General features: G+C 39.7%; 1 protein-coding gene across 1 annotated transcript in view; it reads left to right on the top strand.

The window, feature by feature from the left end:
• The window catches only part of TRMT11 (tRNA methyltransferase 11 homolog), a 137825-nt gene extending 113363 nt beyond the window's left edge, over positions 1-24462 (top strand). Inside the window, exon 15 of the mRNA XM_064649591.1 lies at positions 1766-24462. The gene's annotated coding sequence lies outside the window, so the exon portion shown is untranslated. The remainder of the gene's footprint in view (positions 1-1765) is intronic.
• The last annotated feature ends 342 nt before the right edge of the window (positions 24463-24804 follow it).

Here is a 24804-nt window from a genome sequence, read left to right as displayed (position 1 = left end):
AGCAAGTCTTGGTGTTTCTTAAACACGGTCTCTATGTCAGCTCAGGATATTTGGATTTGGTCCTTCTCAGTTGCACAACTACATTGCACATATAATACAGCATACAAAAAACCCCCCATGGTTACCTGAGGTTTTCAATTATGCCTTTACTGAAAAATAGTTCCTGGATTTAGTAAAGGCCAATGTGTAAATTACAGAATCTAAATATTCTATCAGTACTAACTCCAGGTACCAATATGAAGTGAGCTTTCCTATGATATAGGTTATTAACAGCTTTTGGCATAGAACTAACTGTTCTTCTGATAATATCAAGGACTGATGTGGGTAGATCCACAAAGATGTCTCAGCCGTAGTGTTAGCATATTTAATTTCAGCTTTCCAAAAGCAACAATGATACGTGTGAGATGCCTACATCTCACCAATCCCACTCCCCCTGCCCCTGCCATCATTCTCCATTTCCTCCTCTCACCTCAAATGGCTACAAGTGAAACAATCTCTTCCTGGTTCAACACAGACCTTTTTTCTACCCTGGCCTTTCATATCTTATCCATCTAATCCCTCTCTGAGACAGATGTTGAAACAGGGCTTTCCTCCATGAACATTCCCTAGACAGGAGTTAGAACTGCAAAGAAAATCAAGAGCTAAAGCAAAATTTTTTATATTTCATTTCTGAAAAAAAATTATTTTTGCTTGACAGGAGTCCAGCATTGCTTTTGCTTTTCGAGACTAATCAATTTGTGGAATTAAAAGATCATCATTTCTGTCTGTAGAAGTGCAAGTGTTAGGAAGGAAGTTGAAAACAAACACAAAAGAAGCCAGCTAACCAGCTTTCTATCATAATCTCCAAACATTCTTAGTAGTATTCTTGTTGAAGGTAAAGTGAGTTCTAAAAAGATGTAGTATGTTTTCCCCAAGTCTTTCATTTACCCATGCTGAACAATACAATGCCAATTCGAACCCTACTTACCAAAATGGTCCAGGTCTGTTTCAAAAGTCCTTTCTTTCTTTCCAATATTTATATATATATATATATATATATATATATATATATATATATATATATATATATTCAGTATTTATATATATTACCACTATTTGTATTATTTAGAGATTGTATAAATAATGATTTAAGGTTTGCTCTGGGCTCATTGATAAAAACTGTTTATATTACAGAGCCACAAACTGATTTCAGTGGCCAAGGATGGCTCTTGCTATTTCACTGAAGCAAATGAAATAAATTTTGCTGTGCACTTCTGCATGTTCATAGAAATTCAGATCTGGGGAAATTAGTTTGTTTTACCTATACCGTAATACAGTAATGAAGATGCAACTCAATTAAAAACTCGCTTTTACATTTAAATTGATCTAAGAAGAGCAATCTTGTCAAAATTAATAACATCGTAGCAACAACATGAATTCTAGGAAGAAGATTCTTAAGGGAAGGTGGTCTAGTAGTCACACCAAGCACTTAGAACTCATGTCTGAAACTCAGAAGCCTCATTTCTGCATTTATTTTAATGGGTAATAAACGTGCCTTATTCTGCAAAACAAAGTCACTTGACTGGGGTCTTGGAGAAGAATGAATTTGATTAAAAAAAAAGCAACCCTATGTTAACTTTGTCCTAAAATTTCTAGGAACTATTTCAGGGCAATATACTCTGCAAAGATGAAGCCCACTGTTTATATTGTCAAAGAGATATGAACATATAAATGCTGACCAATTATATAATTATATAATATTTCCTTTTCTTTTCTGTTATTCTAGGCAGCTGTGCAGTCTGTCCCTGTGAAACATCATCTTTTTCTGAGACATCTAAAGCTTCATCTCCCCAGCATTGCTTAGAGCTCTGAAATATCACTTGAAGTCTATTACCCAGTAATTAGTGTATTGAATTAGACCTGTATGTTTCATAGCTGTAGTGCCTCAATCAAAATGTTCCACAGTACTGAATCAAATATCCCATCATGGAAATTATTTTAACCCTATTACTGTTATCAAAAAGACCCAAAGCCTCATAACCTTATTTTTAAAAGTAGTTTGAGATAGGTTCATGGGAAAAGGCTATGCAAATACGAGTTCCTTGGAGAGTACCTTCTTATCAAATCCAGTGCTGGTCACTTCATTTTGCTTAGGACTGAGGGTAGTTTGCCAGGCCTGAAGATTACTTCATCACCTTGTTTACCCTTTGGAGTAAGCCCATCAGATGGCGCTGTTGCACATAATCTTGTAAATTCTCTCTTAGCCCATTTGAGCAAAATTTTAGTCCTGTAAGAAAAGGGTTTTGTTGAGTCTTTTTTCCCCCCAGATCCTATTGCATATGCCCTCATTAGGATCCACGAGAAGCAGTCACTGCTTTTTTTGTTGGACTGTCTGCCACAGAAACTTTTTCACCAGATAGAGATTTCTGACCTTGAGAGTCAGGCATAGGCATTTGAACAGTGGTCCTCAAAAGGAAAGAAATTCCTCGAGTAGTGTGTAGGTGTATTATAAAACTAGTTGCATTAAGACAGGACTAGTATAACACTGATAACAACGGCAAAGCTGCAAAGCCATTGTGAAAAAGAAGTCATTCTCCCTTTCCTCAATTCTTCCTCTCTTGCCTGCCATGAAAGTGTAACTGTCATACAGGTGGGTCCATCTGTTATCTCCAGCTTCTGGGGATGCAGCTTCCCTGGGCCAGGGAGGGGAGTAGAGTCTTCATATCAAGACAAACATGGAATATTAGATGTGAGAATCATGGGAAGAAAAACCAAGGTGAGCTCAGGAAAGTCTTATTCATTCTACATGGCTTCAGTATTTCCCTTGTCTGCCTTAGACCAACTGGCATCACACATACCTTCATTTTGTATGTGTTCTTCACATTTGTCACTTAAGGACAGAGGTTTTAGAAGTTGATTAAAAAGTGCTCTATTAGCCACTGAGGGGCCCATGTACAGCTGTATCTTTGCCTATGATGTTCAGGAATTTTATTTTGTTAGAAATCTAGCAGCAAGTTAGTAAACAGTCAATTTGACCAAAGCAGTCCTACTACCTGTTAGCAACATCTCCTACTTAAGCTGGCTGTTTTGGTTTCTTCACCTCAGGCCAAAATCGTAACCAACAAAGATTCCAAATGTCCTGCAAATTGAGTTATTTTCCTAATATAGTATCACATTGTTTTGGTTATAACAGGACATTCTCTGTGGCAGATATTCAGCATCTGAAGAAGTATCCCAATCATGCTAGGTCCTAAAATAAAACTGAGGAAATGATGTATCTGTGCGTGTATGCATGTGCACTGTGAGTATATAGATCATCTTTTGCCTGAATGTTGTGTTTTAAAATATCCATTATTTATTAATCCAATCTTAAGATCAGTGGTTTACTTGTCTTTCTTATTTATTACCAGAAGAAATATTGTGCTAGTCAGAGAAAGAAATAACCTATACAGAAATTATTTACCCAGTCATGAGAGGCTCCAACATTCTTTAAGTGAAGTTCTCAACTAGTTTTGACACTGAATGACAGAGGAATTAAAATTTGCAAATACTGAGTTAGATCTTCACCAAGCAGAGTCAGTGTAATTATATGAATATAAACGGGGAAAGAACTGCTTTGCAGAATATATGACATACATACAAAAGCGGCTTAATTGAGTGCAGTGGGTCAGATGGTAATATTACCGTGGGTTTAGATAAAACACAAGTCAGACTCCTCCTAGTTTGATTTGCTTTAGTCTGACTTTAACCATCACCTTCACCCATTTGTTTCAAATGAATCAATTCTGGTTTACACCAGTGTGGCAGGAGGAACAGGTCTCTTGCTGTGGCCAGACACTTCAGCAGTGAACTCAGTGATGGATCACAGAGCTATTCTTAAGCAAGAAAACATTTATAAACCATTTGTGGCCCATTTGTTTTGTCTGTAGTCTTGAATTTAAATTAATTCCATGCTTATTTGTGAAAGACTCACCGACCAGGAAGAGAAGTTTGAACTTTAAAATAATCCCATAGCAACCAAGTTCTGCATGGGAATAGCTTCAGGAAAATTACTTGCTGTAGCTAATTCTCTTTTCTTCACCCCTGAGCTTAATAAAGATCTTTCCATGTTGCAACTTTCACAGGCCAAGATGGATGCTCTTTTTTCATGATGCCTTCCTCAGAATAGAATCAGGCTCTGAAAAGTCCCCTTAGAAACGAGAACATGTCCTGTGACATGTTTCATGGGGAAGGAGGAATGCCAGGGTGACTGATGGAGGTTTTGTATGCTAATGTAACAGTACAGGCTTTCTGCAAAAGGGGATAGAGGAAAGAGTTTTCTTCTTCCGTATGTATTCTGTCAGGAAATGTTATAGTCTCACAGTAAATCTGTATCGCCCTCTTCCCACTACCCTCCTCGAATCCCCAAATCTCAAGGCAGTGAATGCAACAAATGACTCATTACACATGAGTTAATGTTTCAGCAGCCTCACAAATGAGTCCCGCAAGGACACGAGCACTGCATGGGGCAGGCACAAGGCAGGGGTTCAGCCCTTAGGGTTCAGCCAAGCCCATGGTATCCTGGTCCCAGTACCAATCACTTTAAACTGACTGTGACCTGAAGATACGAGGTGCTCATTAGAGGCCTTAGTAGCCTAATATCATCAGTAGATTGAACCAAGCTGCTCTAGTCTTTGCCAGCACAACCATTAATAAAAGGGACCATGCCAATAAAAGTTTCCAAAATGAACCCATAGAATGAGGCACTTATAGACTATTATAAACAATTTGCCCTTTGGAGGTTGTCTGTTATCAGGCCCAGTCAAAGCCTTGATAAGTTTTGCCTCTTTAGGAATCATTAATTTCCTTGGAAATTTAAACAGCTGTCACTTGTGATATTCTTCAGGTGTACATGTGGGAAAGATTAGCTAGTGTTTATAATCCAGTCTGTTCATTAAGTGCCTGCCCATGTGGAACCTCCTTCACAAGCGGAGAGTCCAGCCTGCAAAGCTCCCACAGATAATTGGAGGCAGCCATGAATTATGCGAATGAGCTGTCGACAACAGGGATTGTGAGGCCTTACTGGTATCAGCTGGTCTCAGGACAAGGTTTAGTGATTCCTTGCAAACAAGATCTGGCCTCTCTGTGCTTAGTCTCCATCAATGAGAGCTGGGTTGATGGCCTGTGCTTCCTGCTTGGGCTGCTCTGCTTCTGGCTTGCTCCTGCTGAGATGGTATCTTTCCATAACACAGTGAAATGTATCCTCCTGGAATCAGGGCCATATGAGGTAACTGTCAGTGCCTCGAGGGCGCTGATAGGCCTTACTGGCCTCACTTGGGGGGCTCACTGGCATTTCCTCTGCCCAGGGGCCCTCTGTAAAGTCACAAATGAGCACTCAGTCCTGTCCTGAGCTATGTTGTAGGTGTGACTATCTCCAGCCCTGTCTCCACCATGGACCTTGGACCTACTCTGTATCTACCTTGAGTCCTGAACAGATCCCTCAGTCATATGTTGCAGCTTATCTCCACGTCTGTCTTCAGCTCCATCTCCTTTTGCTCCTGACTGGAGCCCGTGGGTGAACACTGACCCTGGTTCCTCCCTTATGCTGCTCTGTGGCCCCTGCTACAGACCCTATGGGATCATGCCTTGTTGGTTGAGGGTATGGTCTGTGCTGGGGTCACCCTTGGCTGTTGACTTCTCCTCCTCTATGGGACAATCCTGTTCTTGCTGCTCTCTGACTGTAACCCCATGATAGGCACAAGCTCAGGGCCTTGTGTGTGCTGCTTCATTGGGAGCACACTTTCTTCCTTGGGAGGCATGGGACAAGTGTCCCTTGGGTCACCCTCTAGTACTGCAGATGCTTCTGAAGCTGCTGGTTTGATGGCCGTGGTTGCAGTCAAGGGGAGGGGTGTCATTGGGTACCAATGTTTTCTAAAACAGTGCCATAGCTCAAGGAGTCAGGGACTTCCAAAAGCATGTCATTAAGAGCACAACTGCTTTTAAACACCTACTTATTTCCATTCTTGGTCATTGTGTAATTCCACTTGGGCAGCAAGATCAGACATCATCACAATAGTTGGCATATGACCATTTAGCATGAGATAAGTGTTTCAGATGGCACACAGTTTTGCTAAACTTAGGGAGAAGCTGACAAAATACAGCCTCTCCCACTGAAGCTACTGAGAGTGGAAGCTGCTAAACTCCTTGCAGAGGACACAAGTAATTTTCTCAATTTACTACTTCTTTATTCTAAAAAGATAATGTTCATTTTTTAATTCCCCAACCCTTACCCTTTCTTGAAGTTTCTAACAGTTTGAATACAATTCTCTTCATTTCCCTTTTCTTTCACTGCTTATCTTTAAACCATTGCCTTCATAATGAAAGAAGAGAGAGTGTATCCCATTTCAGGGTCCACCCAAGCCTGGTTTAGGCAGACTGCAAGAACTGCTGGGCCTTCAGCCAAGGTCTCTCGTCTAGGCCAGGGTGGAAGGTTTAGGTTTTGAGTGAGAGTTTTTGAAGGGATGGGTGGAGGTGCATGTCAATACTTCTAAAAGTCATGCTCTGGCTTTGAAGTACTTTTCTGGAGATAAACAGATCCTGCATGTACCACACACCGACTCTGGAATTTGTGCTACTGCCTGACCTCTTTGACTAAGGAAGATTTATCTTTGATTTTCAGATGGACTCTATTCTTACAGCAGAAGTCTGCTCTGACTCATCACATAGACCAGCAGCATAAGTCAGTGTGCCAAGTATCAGACTGGCTCAAAAATACTCAGTTGGATGGAACTATTTTATTATTTTCTGTGATGTTAATTCATTGAGGTGAACAGGTTTGCCACTGGAACGTGAAACAGTGGACTCTGGGGTCTATCTTTGAAGAGCAGCCTAGGTTAACTATGTCATTACACTTACTGATTAATTTCAAATAATGCTTAGATATTTATGTTTTAGAGCAAGGACAGGATGAGTGAATGAGGACAAATGAGTGAATAAGGCAGACCGCATATTGACTGCATTAAGAGGAACATGGATAGTTAATCAAAGAAGTTATAATTACCCTTTACTTGGTGCTTAGGAAGCCCTGTCTGGGATACAGCATCTAGTCTTGGCCCCAGTTCAAGGAGGAGAGAGACTAGAGAGGCTACAAACTGGTTGGGACCCCCAAGAACATATCACTTCCCAGGAGAGGCTGAAGGAGCTGGGCTTGTTTCTTCCTGGCAAAGAAAAGCCTAAAGGGTGATTACTAGCAGTAGAAACAGTTACAGCGATGACAAAGTCAAAATTCTATCTTTTGTGGCAAAGTATATAAGAAGGGTCAATGGGCATACAGTGTGGCTTGGGAGGACATTAGGAAAACACTTTTTGACTAGAAGGGTAGGGGAACAAGGTAGTGCGTTATGAGAGCCAGATGCTTCCTGTTAGTGCCCAAAGAAAGGGCAAGAGACAATGGGTGAAAACTGAAGTTCGGGAAATTCCATTTAAACAGAGAAAAAAACTTTTTATGATAAGGATGATCAAACATTTGAACAGGTTGCCCAGAGAGGCTGTGGAAATATCCATCCATGGATATTTCAAAATCAGACTAGGGAAGGTTCTGGACACCTCTTCTTTGAGCTGGGAGAGTAGACTAGATGATTGCAAGAAGTTACTTCAAACTTCAGCTATCCTCTGAACACCTCAGATTCATTTGTTGTTGCTATATTGGTCAGAATTTGGAACCTTGGCTTTTTTTTTCCCCTGGGTATACCACAGATACAGTCAGTTTTTGATCATCCAAAACAAATTTTCAGGTTCTGCATTAACTATGAAACTTGTACAGAGACATTAAAGCTAGCTCAGTTTGAGTCAGAACAGTCTCCTGAGTTTGTATGGTGCCATACATCACTAACTTGTGTTGGCACTACTTGAATGACTTTTCTTGAATATACTCTCAAAGTACATTTTGGATCAGCTTTATTTTGACACTATCTGGCTAGTATTAAATCTGTAATAACCTCAAGAAATTAAAATACACCTTTGTTTAAATCTCCCTACTGATACTGAAACAGTGCAAGTTTGGAGTTTGCTTAAAAATTAGGTTCTCTTGGTGTCACACCTGATTTTCTCTCCCTATATATATCAGATTATGTTCAATTTTTAAGAATACAATTAATGAAGGAAGTCACTTCTCATATGAGGATATAAAATGTAATCTACATGTGTCATCATTCTGGAACTCTTACCCAATTTTTCTACCACGGGTACCAGTACCATCACAGGTGTACCACAAGTTGCTTCTGCTGAATTTTCCTGTAGTTTCTTAAACTAGTCTTCAGTAATTCATTTTTTGGTAGTTTATTTCAATTTTAAGGTGCCCAGTTCCCTTTAAAATGTACTACTTTAACATCTCAGTATGTTAAAGTAGAATTTCTGAAGCTGCAGACTTGAGAAATTGTTTCTGGTGGGAAGACTTTCTGAGTCTGAAGCTATATAGCTATACTGCTTGTCTAATACAAACCACAAATCTATAGCATATACAGTGATGTCAATACATTGATATTTCACTACTTATTGGAATGTCCCTTATTAAAAAAAGTAAAATTTGAAATGATTGTGCAGAGTAGCTAGGAGGTAGTGTGTGGATGGCCACTGCATTTGCACAGAGCAATTTTTGTCAGTTATGAACACCTAGGAGGCTGAGCTCTACCACTCTTTTTGACTGTGTGCAAGCACGTGGCCAACTTTCCCTCTGCCACTAAAACCAGTATCTTTCAGGAAAAGTACCTTATATCAGTTTACTTTAAAAAAAAACCAGTTGCCTCATACGACTACTCACTTCACCTTTGACAGAAAGCTTATCTGAAAGCCTGTTTACTTTAACAAGAGTAAACAATTTATAAGAACAAATTGGGCGAAAGAGGACCTGACCGCTTCTTTTCATACACTGATTATATCAGTCCATCCTCACTTAGTGGTGCTGCAGTTACTGATTGTCTTTGCTGCTCTGGGAAATCTCCACCCTAGTTGGAACTCAGAGCTACATAAGCCTCTCCTTTTGGTCCTTATTGAAGACAAGTAACTAAGTTGTGAATTAAAGGAGAGGAAAGACAGGAAATACACTACCTGACCACTTTTTTTTTTTTTTTTTTTATAGTGATTACTAAGTAGCTCAAAAAGGCACTACATACTGAAGGGTTAAGTCAACCCTAATATCATTTCAGTGACTCGGCTGCATTACACTGATAGTTAGATGGTGAAAAATGGTTGTTTCAAAGCCTGAAACACTGGAGGAATGTAATAGTACAGTCACAGCCTGCTACATCCACAGGTTCAGTCCTCATAGACCCTGGGTCTCCTTCCCTTCTTATCACTGGAGGGGCAGTTCTGCATAATGCAGAACTATCATGGGGTGTGAGGAATTGCATCTGCAGAAATGAGTCTCTGGAAACTGGTCAACCAACAGAGATGAGGCTCCGTGTTCTACCAACAATGTGACTTGTTGGAGGAGATGTAACTTTTTCTAGTCCTTTTAACAGAAAGCTCACACGGGAGAGGGAAACTGACCCATTTTGCCCCTTTCTGGTAAAAATTATGCCCATGTCTTCTACCTCACCTGTAGGGTCAGACTCCTACAGGGTACATTAATCTTGTGTTCTTTTATGTCCTTTGTCAGGGCATCTAGAGGAAAGGCTGCTGCACCATTGGCCATGTTTTTGTGAGGAGCTGGCCATGCTGTGCTACATGCTGACCTTACTGCTCTTACATGAGTCGGAAGCAGGCTGTAATGGACTGCAGCTGTAGAGAGACAACCTTATTTCTGGATCATGGTACAGCATAAGCGAGAACGTGCGTCACATCTGAAGTCCTGCTGTGGCTGTGCAGGCACTTAGGGAGCTTTAAGACACTGAAAAGGCATAATAGAGGTGCCGACTAAATTTTAGATGCCTTCATGATAACGTACGGCCGGATAATAGCATTCTTCATCACTTTTCTTGGACCTAAGGTTTGTCTACATTGCATTCAACCTGGGTGCTCTCAATCCTTCTCAACAAATTGGAGCAAATTTTTTTGTATAGCTGAGTTATATTTTTATACATTCAGTATAAGAATTTTAATGAAGTTTTGGAATTCTGTTTCTAGGATGAAGTTTGAAATATTGATGTATTTTCTTTTCAGTTCCTCCCTTTCCTTGGCAATCCCCTGCTAGCACTAGATTAAAGTATTTGCCTTTCTGAATTGTAGCCTAAATGGTTACAGCTGTTGAATCATCCCAGGCTAATCAGGATGAATTATGGTATCTGATATTTGAACAGGCCTAGCTCTCTCTTCACTTGGCTTTGTAAATCACTTTGCCTATGTCTACACAACCTTTGACATGAAACCATTCTCATGGCATGCTCCCTGACACAGCTGACTCCCAGGAGGCTAACAAGCAGCCTCTCTGGGCAAACCAGGTGGAAAGCCAAGGCTGATCAGGATGCCACCTGTTGGGGCTCAAGATCACCTGAGGCCAGTCTCTCAGAATGGCTGCCTCTCCATGGGAACTGTGAAGCTGGTGCCATGGTTGCCCATTGGGTGGTTCTTCAGGCTGTCTGGGGGGCAGTATTGTCCAGTGACAGCAACACATCACCCGAGAGTCTAGAACACCTGAAACATCCATATACAACCTTGTATAGATGTTGGGCTTTGAACTCTGAGATGCTAGAACTGCACTGCTACATTTTTCTTTTTATTTATAAGCTACAGTAATATTGCCAGTGGTATTCACACCAAAGAGTGACTCTTGACCAAATGAGGCAGATTGGCCTGTTTCTGCACTGCTTAAGTCTCCGCCATTTGGAAGGATAGGTCTTATCCTTGCTGTACATCAGTGATGCACACTGTGCTACAAATGCCACCTCTTCCTCCCCTTGCTCACAGGCACCACTGCTTGTGCTAAGGAGTACCACAGTTTTTCCTCATCTCAGAAAGTGTGAGCCCTGCCTCATGTGAGATGTGGAGAGAGAAATGTGCCAGCAGAACCTGAACTGGGATCAATGTCCATATACCCCAATATGGACTGGCCCCAACTGGTGCTTATATTTTTTATCCGAAAGAGCTGTTGGTACATACTAAAGCAGAGAATGAATGCAGACTATGCTATATTCAGGGAGAATGTGGAGCTGGCATAGGGATGTGAATTAACATTGCACAAATTGGTTCATAAGGTCCCTAACTGGCAATGAGAGAGGTGCTCTGGCATATATGTACATTGAGTTCACAACTGCGGTTCTGGGTCCTTCAGTCCTTGAGGTTGTGGCTGCATTTCTCCCCTCAGCTTCTCATTTACAATCTCCACACCTGAGGACCCACAAAGTCCCAAGACTTTATTGTCAAACTCCTCCTGGCTCTGTCTATGCTGGCTATTCACAGATATAGGGAAAGGAAACTCGATGGGATCTGGTGTTCCCTCTTTGTGTCCCTTCCATTTGGGAAGAACACTACTGAGCAATTCTGTCTTTGAGTGCTCTGAGCTGAATGCCTTGAAGGAGTGGTGATGCTGTTGGCATGTCTCTGCCCCACCCACATGTTCTACTTTTTTCTACTTTTGACTCTTTGACTCTCTTCCTTTTTGATGTCTGAATTTTTAATTTCATAATCCTTTGCTCTGGCTAGGTAGCTGGTATTAGACATGAACTGAAGCATGTTTGTAAGGGGAAATCTAGTGAGAACAATAATCATAACAGATAACTAATGAAAAACAAGAACAGAGCAAGCAAATGAGTATGCTCTGGAGACTCCCAGTTTTATACTATTGCCATCTGAGAGATTTCCTGAATCAGGTGTAGTTTCCACGTATTTAGTAACCTGTAATGGATTTTTCATCCATTAACTGATGTAGTGTCCCCTCAAACCCATCTCTGTACAACATCCAGTACTGCCCATATTGAAAGAAGACCCATAGTGTCACATTTGTTTGGGCCGGAATATGCAGTCTTCAATTTATGCCTTCCTGGTTTTGCACTGGAAAAAACAGTGAGCAGCTGATCCCTATTTATCTCTGTGCCTCTTATGATTCTGTAAACTCCTCATATTTCTCTTTAGTTGTCTGTTTTCCAGAATAAAGATGACTGGCCTACGCAGTCATTCCCAGTACCTTTATATGATCTTTAAACGAGTCACTATTTAAAAATATAAGGGCTGTTGCTTATAAGCAATTTATACTTTCCCTAGATAATTAATCTTTTATGGATGTAGAACCACCATTGTTAAATGTTATCTCCTTTTGCTGATTCTATTTACACAAGAAAATATCCCTAGCACCATCACTCGGGTAATAAGAATCTTTTACCCCTCTATCACAAAGACATTCCTATTTCTATAAACTTACAGGCTTCTGGTAATGCAGTACAATAATTTTACAGTTTAACAGACTTTTCAGTTTCATTGAAGCAACAAACCAGAAAAAACCCCCATGTCTGAGACCTTTTGGAAGGTACAACTTGAGCTACAGCAAGCCTAAGTCAAGTGCCTGCAAATACTTGCTTATGTTGTTTTTCCTGCAACAACTGCAATAACCATATAATGTGTATGTGAACCTTCAATGAGGCTTGTCCTGAAGGTTTCAGAAATGGTGGTTCAACTGCTGCTGCCCATAAATAACATTGCCCCTCATGATTCAAATTTATTGGCCTCGAGCCTTCTGCTCTGATTTTTGCTCATTTGTAAATGTAAAGCCCATGCTGCCAAAGATGATCTATTACGACGCTCTAACCACAATAGGCTTCTTAACTACAATAGGCTAAAGGATCCATTTTGTATGATCAGACTTTTTTGTAAATGGCAGTTCTTTTTACTGGCACATGAAACTCTATTGCTTGTGTCTCCTTAACTATATGATGTGTAAATCCTCTTGCTGATGCCAGCATCCTAAGAACCAGGTATGTGAAACAGCTTTCGCAAATAATACTTCTTGCCCTTTGACCCTTTAAAAACCAAAACAACCAAACAAAAAAATCCTCCTGCACCTAAGATGTGATCTGTTTAACTCAAGAGGAGGATTCCAGGACTTGGGTGAATTTTAACCATCCTTTTTGACATAAGCTGTGCAAAGCAATGAAATTCTGATCGCCGTGTGGTGAAACGACTGGATAGTGTTACAGTTCCCTCATTAAGAGGTACTGGAGTTAAGCAGGGGGAGTTGAACTTTCCTCTGTATTAAAACAACAAGTGTGGGAGACGAGCAGAGCAAGCTGGAGAACAGGAGTTCACCTTATAACAACAAAGACTTAACATGCAGTACATCAAGTCTCCTGAACTTTGTCCCGCTTGGTAGTTTATCAGACAACCAAGATGAACAAAATAGCAAAGAGTGATTTAAATCCTTCCTGATTTCAATCTTCTGGCCTAATTTTCAACTTCATTATTTTTCTGTTCTATCATATTATTGCCCTGTGTTCCCCCTCCTCAAGAGATGTTCACAGTTTATACTAATCTTGGAGTTCAAAATATATACAGATCCCATTAGTGAAATAAAATACAGTGAAGATGGGTGAGACGTAAGGCAGAAGTTTTTCTAAGCTAGTTATGATTTTCCCTTTTTCAGCATTGTATCCAATTTACTCTAAAAAAAACATGGCTCAAAGACTCTCCACTAATTTCTTGTCAATATTAACAGTACCTAACTACTGTTAAAATCCATGAGAATATATCCATGGTTTTTTTTAAACAGTAAAGGTTTTTTACACCACCAAGATGCAAATAAACCCTAAAATATGAACTGACACTCTGAATCAAACTTTACAGAAAGCCTGATTGAAAATCAGAAGACTGACATTTCAGTTCACAAAGTTAAAATTAGGCTTTTAATGGGGGGTATTGGTTCCAGAAAAAGACACCACAACAAGTCATAAAATCAACATTCAGTCTTGCTGAATCACTTAGAAGCAATCAGAAAAATAGTTTGCCCTGCAAAAAACAAATTATTGAAGTCTTGATATTGAGGCAAAACCAAGACACTGAGAAACGCTTCTGTTGATTACAGTTGAATGAAAGCAAGTCAAGGAAGATAATTATGCAATAAGTGAGCAATGGAACTGGTAAAACTTGGTTTCACAATGAATTTTGCCCTGGGTTCTGTCCTACTCTCCTTGGGAATTGCAGCTCCCTCTCATACCTCCTAGTTTTAATTTCCCATATGCTCAGGCTCCATTATAGCCATGCATGCATTGACTGGCTCCTCTATATGCACAGATTGATTAGGTTGAGCTATAACAGGCTTTTAGACAGAAACAGCACTAATTCAAGGTTTTCGAAGTGCTTTTGCCAGGATGATAAAGCATAGAGTGGAATACTGTGGATAATGCAGAGACAATGTACACAATTGTAGAGAAGGGAAGGGAACCTGGTTCACCTGCAGTCAGTATGAGTTTCAAACACTGTCAAAGCTTGTACAAGGCACCAGTTTTCCCAGCCAGACTATGGCTTGCTAATGGGGCCTTCAGCAGCCAGCAGCTGCAAGGGTCATCATCTCTTTTGCCACAGGATCTTGAACAACACATACCTTCATACCTTTGAGTCTAAAACGTGCCATGGAGATAGAATTCAGTAACAGAGGGTTGAAGAGCAGACTAGAGCACAATCTTAACCACATCTTCTCTTCCAAGAAATCAGAAAAATTTTGCTCAGTGATACTCCCTCAATGCTTTGAATCATTGCGTTTCCTAAAGAACTTACTCACTTGTGGGTTAGATAGGCTAATGTCTGGGCTAATAGCCAGAGTTTCAGGAGGAAAAAAGCAGTCTTGCACTTTATTTTTTCTTCCTAAATTATCTGGTTTTTGATTTATCTTGGTAAGTGTTTCATTGTGGCAAATGTATGGCTCTCCAATTACTTAGCCCCGGTGTGCAGTGCTATTTAAGAACTTAAGTTAGTTAGAGCAAGACCTCTTGCTTCTCTATGGCCTAATTCAATAGGGCTTAAGACTAGCTTCAACTACTGGATACTGCAGTAGCATAAATATTTAAATAAAATGTTACTCTATTATGCTGTATGTTTGAAGTTTGGCCCATGTAACTCCTTTCAGCAGTCTGCACAGTCTGTGCTGAGGAGGAAAATGAATATGTTTCTCCAACATAACAAGAATATATTCTCCATTGCCTTGGGTAACATTACCTGATAAATTCACTGCAAGCACTTCCAAATACAAATGTATTGTGTGACTGGAGTTGTCTGTGGTGTTACCAGGAAAAACAGAGAAATTTTTAGCCTGGATGCTTGACCTAGTAAATACTTACGACCTAATATAAGCCCCAATTCAACAAGGTACTTAAGCACATACCTAAATACCCACATGAATAAAGCCAGCCACACTTTTAAGTGTCTTGTTGAATCTGGGCCATACAGAAGCTGAACACATCAAGCAACTACCCACATCAAGTTCCCATAAAAGAAAATTGATTTCCAGAGTGTATTCCCTCTGGCTGTTAACACTGAAGAAGAGTGAGTGATAAAATTTCTGCTGCTTCTCTTGCTTGGATAGAGACTGTGCATGTACTTCCTTTCATTGAAATATTTTCTCTCTGGTATCAAAAGTGATTTGCGAATTTTGGGAACTAGATCATATAATGTGAAACAAAGACCTATTTGGTATTATTTAGTCCCTGAACTTTTCATAATATCAGAAACATTTAAATATGAAGATCCTAATGAATACAATAAATAATGAAATAGATGAAAATTAGTTACAGGAAAGCCTGTTGGATTGGGTTGAAGTTCGTGGCATGTCTGTTCTTTAAGTGGTTTTGCAGTCAGTGGACTAGTCCTGCTTTTTATGTGTGGAGTCTATAGCTTCAACACCGAGGAAACACTGCTCTGAAATATAATGGTGAGTTAGCTAGTGACTGGTCAGTATTTTGATGTGTGTGTTGTTGTCATTTTGAAAAATATCATTGCAGTACAGTTGCCTAAGTTATCACTTACAAATGCTTCATGGATGCAATACAGAAGACTCTATCTGTGGATCAACAATTCAGAGATAAGTTCTCTCAAAGTACATTGAGCAGTATCTTGGGATTTATACTAGCACTGTTGTTCTGCGGTATGAACATAGCAAAATCACCGCCTTTACTGAAATTATTATTTACACTGTATTATAAAATAGTCTGGCTATGTGAAATTGTTAATTCTGAATGCCCTCCAGCTAGAATCTATGATCAAGTGTTATTGCACTGCATATGATCAGAAGGATCATAACTTTACTGCTGTTAGACACCGATATAAAAAATATTTTGGATTTTGACTACTAGCCATGAAAGAGTCTGAATGAATCCTCAGAACATTAAGTTTTCTGGAGATCAGTGCTGAAAGAAAACATCAGGCTTTTAAAATTACATTTTTTTCCTGTCTCACTTTGGTCTGATCTGCATTTATCTGCCCATCTTTAAAAGTGTCTGTCTCCAATTAAACCTACTACTAGATCTCTAAGGTCCCTTCCGACCCAAACCATTCTATGGTTCTGTGATTCTATGATCAGATGATAGAGCTATTCTAACTTGCTCTAAAGAGCTCAGGGCAATCTTGCTATACAGCAGTGTAGACAAATTCATGGTTACCAGGAGTGCAACAGCACTACCATTGCTGTTTTATTTGCATCATGATAGTGCCAGTGTACTGGGGAACCACAGTACTCTGTTCTAGCCAAATACAGTAAGATGTCAGTTCCTTCTCAAAAAGGTTTAATCATCCAGTTAAGGTAATGATTTAATCAGTGTGTTGAAAGCAGTGATGACAGTAAAAGAAAAATAGGCTTGTATGGTTTCTTATGGTATGCAATTTTCTACATATAACCTAGAAATAAGAAGCTAATAGATATTAAAGACTCTTTGGATGAGATGATAGCTTGGTACCTTTAGTGTTTTGATAAAAAAGTGACCTTGTGGATTATATATAGCTGTAATGACTGACTGAGAGGGTGAAATGATTTAGACTTTAAAAATTGCAAGAAACACTCTTTTTCCACACTCCCTCAGTGGGAGTTTTGTTGCTTAGATCTCCATGGTTATCTCCAGAGCAGCCGAAGCTACATATATACCTTCAAACTCACATCTTTGAACTAAACCACTGTCAAGCCCCTCTTTTATCAAAAATTGCAGTATAGCAATTCTTTATGTAGAACATAATTGATCTTTTCAGACACCTATGGAACCAGAAGTATTTCCTCACTGGCAGCCAAGATGGAACTCATTCCTTACTTTCTTGGTCTCAAATCAAAGCTTAAGGGCTTCACCTTGTATCTCTTTGTGGTCTAGGGAAATCATTCTTCTGAGGGACCTTGTTTCTGTGTTGAGCACTGGTAGCTATCATTGACTTTGAGAAACAGCACCGTGGAAAACTGGACTGCTGTGAGGCTGAGCAAGAACTTTGATCTCAGCTTGTCAAATAGTGTTCATCTTTCTTTTTATGGAATCTGAGCACGTTACTTAGTTTCCCATTTTACAGTTATGAAATGTTTTCTTAAGACCATTATTAGAATCTTCCTCCGAGTTGTGAATTAAAAGGTAATGCAAAGGTAAGGTAACATCCATTTCACAATTCCCAATGAACAGGAAGATTTCTGGACATGAAAGGAACTGGCCTCACATTTTTTGGCTGAGGACTCCTGAAACCAGATGGTATAGATTTTGTACCTAAGCTTATTCAGCATTTACTGCTGGCTGCTGTATTAGTCCTGGCAGCTGCTTGGAAACCTCCTATCCCCCTGAAAATTAACACCTGGTTTCAGAAATACTGAAGTACAAGTGATGGAAAAACTATCTAGCTTCATAAAAGGAAAATTCATGCATTATTAAATAAAAATTTGTTAGCCCAGAAGTAACTCTGCTTCTAGAATAAGCAAAAGGCAAATCTGCTGAAAAAGATAACTTTGTCTCATGGAAAAAAAGTCTAAAAAATAAACAACTCTGAAGTGTCTTTAAACACATTCAGCTAAATAAATATTACTATGCATGCTTTAAATGTTTGGAAATTAAACATTAACTTAAACAGTGTTTTCAGACTTGGGCATCTATCTCCACAGACCTAAAGTAATACTTTGAAATTTTCAGTCCTGATAACCTATTTGTTATTAAGTATGCCTGCATGTGTTCAGATTTTAGGGCAATGGTTTGGTCTTAATATCTTAGAGTCAGTTACCTTGTCCACATGATCCAAGTGAGGATCATGATTTCTGTTATTAGCTTTACTGTAGTTCTGTGATGCCTAGATACTTGTTTGTAAAGGTCTGATAAGTGCTAAAGCCATCAATGTGTATGTACAGTGGGAAAAAAGGACTAGATTTTACGAAAGGATTGAAGCACATTCCATTTTGCTTATTTCAGAAGGAATTAAGAACCATTCTGCCTTTCTAATACTTTTTAAAATGAACTTAGATCAGAATTAATCCCCCTCAATTTTAGAAAACAAGTAGATTTTATGCATGTGAATGTCTAAGGTCTCTTTTTGAAATTCCATTTCCCTAAAATCTGTATTTACTCCCATGCCTGCTCAGTGCTTCACACCCCTCAAGGCAGCCCTGACAAATGGTCAAGTGCAATGAATGCCAAAGCTCATGGAGGTTGTGCCTTAGAAATGCAAAGATTTAGAGGCTCCTGCCTGTGGGCTGTTGTCCCTATTATCCAGAATTTTTGTCAGCTCAACTTGCAGTTATGTGGAATTAGGGGCAAGGTAAGATGTTATTGGTGCCTTAAGAGTGCCTCCTTTTGTCCCCCTTTCCTCTTTTTGCTTCCTTCCCATGATTCACAGAATCAAAGAATCAGAGAATCAGAGAATCATAAAATGGTTTGGGTTTGCAAGGGACATTAAAGATCACCTAGTTCCAACACCCCTGCCATGGGCAGAGAAACCTTCACTTGCCCGGGCTGCTCCAAGCCCCATTCAACCTGGCCTGTTGCACCTCAGACTGTCTCTAGATAGAGATTTTGATAGTGCAGTATGAACTCCTGACATCTCTTTAGGCAGGCTAACAGAGGATTGTTACACTGTTTGGGTCTCCAGAGTGCTTTTTCTGAGTATGACCCATGTGTCAGGCAGTGACTTAAATTTATAGATCTCTACATAACCTGAGTTTGAACCAATCACTTACTTTTAACTGCTAATGTATGTCATACAGTTAAGACTTCAGAAAACGTAAACAGAAACATTAAATTTACATTGGATTTAGTTTCCAAAACTTTATTTGGTCAAAATCATGTTTGCACCCTACCAATAAAGCTTTTAGATAACCCAGTAGGAAAAACACATGCTTTTCCTTAACAATTGCAATTGCTCTTCCAGCTGTGCAACACATCCACACACTGATACAGGGACTAGTGTTTGGCTCTGCATCTGTTCACAGGAGAAGAAATACACATTCCTGTGTTACACTGTTTTACCAAAATGTAGTTGAGCTGCCTATGAAAGCAACAGAGGTGGTGGTGAGTGGTACAGTATTGTATCATGTATTTGCAAGAATGCCTTTCTGGCATTCTTGTCCTTGTGCTCCACTATGAACTATGTTTTCTATTTTGGGTTTGACATGTGAATAAATGCTAGTGCTCAGTCCATGTTTGCCTTGCCAAACATTTACTGATCTCTGGAGTAAGTGGACAGCTACTCATGCAGCTATTGAGGATTCTTTTTTTAGCATTTTTGTTGTGCTTCTGCTGGCAGTCAATGGGAGAAGACATCCTGTAAAAGGCAAGATGTATTTATTTAACACATTACATTGTGAAGATATTCCTTTACAAAGATAATAGATGCTGAGGTTGCAACTAATCCTACAAAATTCAGAAAATATCCTGATTCTTTTGTAAATTGTAGATATTTTTAAAGTTGAGTAAAAGAAAGATCGGTGGCACTTAAAACACGAACTTTATTAATGAGAAATGCAAGACACGAATATGTACTTAGCTTATACCTCACTAACTTTTGATAATGTTGTTTTATAGAACTGTATCACCTCAAAAAGCCCAAGTCAACAAATTAGATGTCATGGGCATTTTATCTCTTAAGTTATATTGGTAGTTTTCATTGTTTGCCTCTACAAGGAAAAGTCAAGTATATGAAAAAAACTACTGCAAATTATTAAAAACTACCTAATAAAATCTATTCATGTATTTCCTAATGGGATGAAGAATTAACTAGGGAGTGGAAAAGTTAGCCATCGGCGAAGTATCCTAGGTATCCTCAGTATCTTTTGCAGAGGTACAGAGTGAGAACTTAACCAATAATTTTCAGACGCTTACTAAACTTTAAAGATTGGAGGAATATTTGGGGTCACGTGATGTTCTTCATGTACTGAAAAATGTATCAAAATATTAAAATTTCATTTAGATTAGGAAAAGGATGTATATGCTTGGAGCAATGGTTTTCAGGAAGCATCCTAAGAAGAGGTTTTCCTGTTCATGTATCCATGGATTTGTTGACCCCAGCAGATATCAGGCAAATCAGGGCTGATACTGGAAAAACAGTATTTGTGATATTAATGAACATATTTGGTTCCAAGTTATTTATGATGACCTGGAATATAGATAATGCTGTATAAAACTGCACTAATCATCTACTTCTGCATATCATATCTACTTCTGCATACCAATTCATATCTCTAATAGGTTAAAGCAGAGTTTTATGCATAATACAGAAAACTCAAATATTGCACACTTCAAACTAGCAGAGAAATGCCAGAACTGGAAATCTGGAATCAAATCTTTCTCAAGACAGAACTTCCAAACCCCATCTTGTACTTTATTATGAGTACGTAATCATGAGCACGTAATGCAGAAGTTGCCATTTAATTACTAACTTCAGTTTTACATAGATATGGAACAGTGTCCCCAGAGGAACACAATCTAAATCAGAACTCCACATCCAGACACTGCTGCTAGGAGAATTCAGATATTTTGTATGTGCAGCTGTACATATACATACAACATGTTCTCCCACAAATTTATGCTCAGACCTGTAGCCATTTAATTGCAGGTTTAATTTTGTTGCTGTGCTATTGCACTAGTGTTTCCCACTGGAGTAAGGAAAAATCAAATTTTGAAACTAAACTGTTTCATGGAAGATATAATACATTTCTTATTCTGCGCTTACACCCTGGCGTCAAGCAACTCTTTGAGTATCAGATAACATAATTCCGAGCTCTGCTTAAAACCTGAGAAGAGTCTAGTTCTGTAAGTGATACTTTTGTTTGTCTAAACAACACCATGGCAAAACAATGAACAAATGAAAAACAATTGTTTACAATGGCTGAAAGCACAGGGGAGAGCCTGTGGACCAGACTCGGTATACCCAATTGCCAGCTGGTACTTTCTACTTATTTTTCCATATGGTACCTTTGTGGTGAGTACATTTGTCCCAGGAGATGGATTTTCCCATTAAATTTTGGGGCTGAAGACTGTATTCCCTATCTCCCAGAAGCATGCCCCAGCTACCAGGCTATGGACATGAAGAGATGTCTACTTCCCATTCTGCCTCTTGAAATACTGTTGCTGTAGCAAAGAGAGCACGATTCAGGACTAAAAAGAAAAAGCAAAAGCAGCTGATATTGTAGGTTAGTGGTAGGGACAGCCTCCAAGGACAGAAGAGATTCATATTATGGACCCTGGTCTTGGCTAGTTGCAGCATAAAAGAAAACCCAGAAACAGACCTGACATGGACCAACCTCCTTGTTAAGTCTGACCATTGAGCTTTTCTAATTTTGACGGGCAACTTCTTGTTAAGGACTCTTAACTTTCAGCCCCACTGACAAGTGTCCTACAATCATTACTGCATTATTTCATGGCTACATGTGCAGTATGCTAAACTGGCAGCCAGGCACAAAGTCTGGCATGTAATAGTAACAACTAGTCTGTTTGTAGGATGACACTAGCAGGCAACAGCTCTGGTCTGAGCCAACAAGCACTCTCCCAGCCAACTCCTGGATACTGCCCAGAGACAGGTACATGTCAGGGTTTGTCCCCAACAGTGGGGATTGACTAGATCATCCTATATCTATGGAGAAGAGCATTTAGCTGCAAGTACCTGTAGAATTTCTCTTGTTCTCAGACCCATGACTAGGTCTAACATTATACTTATAGGTACAGAGCTGGCCTAGGAGATCAAAAAGGAGAGTTTTATTCTGAATAAACAACCAGATTCTGCTGGGTCTGCTAAAGGCAACTGACTCACAAAGAGCAGATGAAAAAAAAAATATAAAAGATAACTATTTCAAAATGTCCTCTGTGCTGGGAATCACACAGAAAAGCAGTAAAGCTGTGAACTATATATCCAGGTACATCTTTACACAAACAGATGTGTTTCAGGACCATATTTTAGGCTTGTAGCTAAGGGTAAATGAAGAATTCCCAATACAAGAATTGTGGCAGAAGGCAATTGTTAGATTTATTTTGGAAATAAAAATCAATTTACTTATTTGTAAAAAAAAGTAATAAGCAAGTATAACCCTGGTAATTATTGAAATCTGTGAGAGTCCTGAGTTCACAGAGCACCCAAATTGGATTAATCTGCCCCAAATGTAATGTTACAAAAAAAAAAAAAAAATAAAGGATATGCATTTATGAACATGTGTTTTTATTGGGTCTGGCTGGTATTGTTTTGGAGTTTTTTTCAATATTTGTCTTCCCAAGCAACTGCCATTTGTGCTGAAGCCCTGCTTCTTGGGAAGTGGCCGAACAGTGTTTGCTGATGGGAAGTAGAGAATAAAACAACTGGGTTTTATCTCTTTGTTTGTAAGTGTGCAAACTTTCACTTTTGCTTTAGTAAACTGCCTTATCACAACCTACAAGTCATTTTCCATCTTATTCTCTCTTCCCTATCAAGCTGGGAAGAAGGAGTGATAGAGCAGCTTGGTGGGCACTTGGTGTCCAACCAAGGTCAACCCACCATAGTCCTTTTTGGTGTCCAACATGGTGCATGAACCCATGACCCTGGAATTGAGCCAAGGCCAAGCCAATCAGGAATAATAGTAGTGCCTCTGTGATAACATATTTAAGAAGGAAAAAAAGTTATTGCACAGAAGTAATTGTGGCCAGAGAAGGAGCGGAGTGAGAATACGTGAGAGGAACAACTCTGCAGATATCAAGGTCAGTGGAGAAGGAGGGGCAGGAGGTGCTCCAGGCACTGGAGCTGAGGTTCCCCTGAAGCCTATGGTGAAGACCATGGTGAAGCAGCTGTGCTCCTGCAGCCCATGGAGGACCACAGGAGTGCAGAAATCCCTCTGCAGCCCCTGAAGGACACCCATGCTGAAGCAGGTGGATGCCTGAAAGATGGCTGTGAACCTGTGGGAAATCTGTGCTGGAGTAGGGTCCTGGTGGGGACCTGCAGAGAGAGGAGCCCATGCTAGAGCAGGTTTCCTGGTAGAACTTGTGATCTGTGGGGAGCCCCATGCTGGAGCAGGCTGTGCCAGAAGGACTGCACCCCGTGGAAAAGTGACCCATGCTGGAGCAGTTTGTGGAGAACTGTTGCCTGTGGGATGAACTTCTGTTGGAAAAGTTTGTGGAGAACTGTCTCCTGGGGGAGAGATCCCATGCTAGAGCAAGGGAACAACTTCTCTCTCTGAGCAGCGGCAGGAAAAATGTGTAATGAACTGACTGTTACCGCCATTCCCTGTCTCTCTGCGCTGCTGGAGGGGAGGAGGTAGAGTTCAGGGAAGTGGGGGCTTGGGGGAAGGTGCTTTTAAGATTTATTTTATTTCTCATTATCCTGCTCTGATTTTGTTAGTAATAAGTTCAATTAATATCCCCAAGTTGAGTCTGTTTTGCCCATGATGATATATGCTGAGTGTTCTCTCCCAATCCATATCTTAACTTATGAACCCTTTGGTATATTTTCTCTCCCCTGTCCACTTGTGCAGAGGAGTGATAGAGTGGCTTTGGTGGGTACCTGCCATGCAGCCAGGGTCAACCCACTACAGCGTTCTATGGTATAATTTTGTTTAATCTTCAGAGGCCGCTCAGAGGACTCTAAATTTAATTTTAGACAAACTGGCAAATTATCTGACTAAAGAATACCAAATAAAGCCTAAAAAGGGCTTGTTAGGATCAGAGTCACTCCTTGTCTCCAGCTGTTTCGTTCTGCACTGGCATTATAAAGATGTCATAAACGTAGCTAAACTGGAGAATTAAGCCAGCTTCACAGCTGTTTTGCTTACTCATAGCACTGCAGAACAGCTAAGCACACCAATGAGCATGAGCCTTCCACTGTATGACTTTTACTCTAAAAATTCCCCCATAAAAACTGCATCTAGGCCCAGTTTTCCATATTCTTTACATGCTTGGATTTTTTTCTCTTTCTTGTGTCCTGGCTCTCTTCCAGGACACTTTGCGAAATGGAGTAGGCGTAGTGATATCACTACATCATCAGATAAAAGTGGGAAGAATGCTAGAGAACTCTAAACACATCTTTTGAAGCAGAAAATATCTCTAGACCAGTTTGAAAAACATCCTGGAAAAGATTATCCTGATGTCAATCATAAGTATATTTTTATTCACTTTAGAAGATTTTTTTTTTTTCAAAAAAAAAAAAATCTGAAAAAGCACACACCTGTTACATTTTTTGGCAAAGAGGTGCCTATGAACAGCAATTTTATGTTTCTCTCTGTATTGTTTTATGGCAGCATTGAGTAGTTGGTTTGTACAGGGCAAGTGTCATCAGTCAGGATGGCAACGAGCAGCAGTTTGAAGCTATTGACCTGCTCCAAGGGAACTGTTCCATAGTACAGCTGGAAACTGGTGCATCACTGGTGATACTAAGGAGCCATAGCTCATACCCAGATGAAGGTACTTAAAAAACTTCACAGCAACCTTACTTAGTAAGAAGAACATCACTGTACACTGAAAACCAAAA

Source organism: Pseudopipra pipra, chromosome 3 (genome assembly GCF_036250125.1).
Source record: "Pseudopipra pipra isolate bDixPip1 chromosome 3, bDixPip1.hap1, whole genome shotgun sequence".
NCBI classification, from domain to species: Eukaryota; Metazoa; Chordata; class Aves; order Passeriformes; family Pipridae; genus Pseudopipra; species Pseudopipra pipra.
Note: the sequence above shows the minus strand (reverse complement) of the source record. Positions and strands in the feature narration are given on the sequence as shown.